Below are 504 nucleotides of genomic sequence, written 5' to 3'. Positions count from 1 at the left end.
GCCATGTTAAGTCTTTCTAGAAGGTTTAATATAATGAGCCTTGACCCTTGTTAAACTAGGAAGATGATTAGTTTATGACAGAGTTAATTTATCATTTTTTCTGTGTTTTGTTGTAGAAACCCTGTGTAGAGATCTCGACTCCATCTTCAGAGGAGCCAGAAATGAGTGGGATATCAACTTCATCCATCCAAAAGGTTAATACACATTTCTATTTCCAGTTAAATACAAATAAATGTTTCTGTTTTGTCCAGTGCTTAAGTAAAATACCCTTTCTTGAATCAGTTTGGGTAAAAGTTTAGAATTGTCACAATTTCTATGACTGGTTTCAGAATACTTTGCAAAAATACTTTAGTTTCACCAATTCAGATGCGTAACACAGCTTTTATAATTAGAATTTAATTTAAACTGTCATTGTATTTTATATATTCTCTTATTTGACACGTTTCATCCATGTGACCTCTTGGAGAAGCATGTATATTAATTAATTAATTGGAAATTTGATCT

This window comes from Austrofundulus limnaeus, unplaced genomic scaffold (assembly GCF_001266775.1).
Source record: "Austrofundulus limnaeus strain Quisiro unplaced genomic scaffold, Austrofundulus_limnaeus-1.0 Scaffold1942, whole genome shotgun sequence".
In the NCBI taxonomy this organism is placed as follows: domain Eukaryota; kingdom Metazoa; phylum Chordata; class Actinopteri; order Cyprinodontiformes; family Rivulidae; genus Austrofundulus; species Austrofundulus limnaeus.
Note: the sequence above shows the minus strand (reverse complement) of the source record.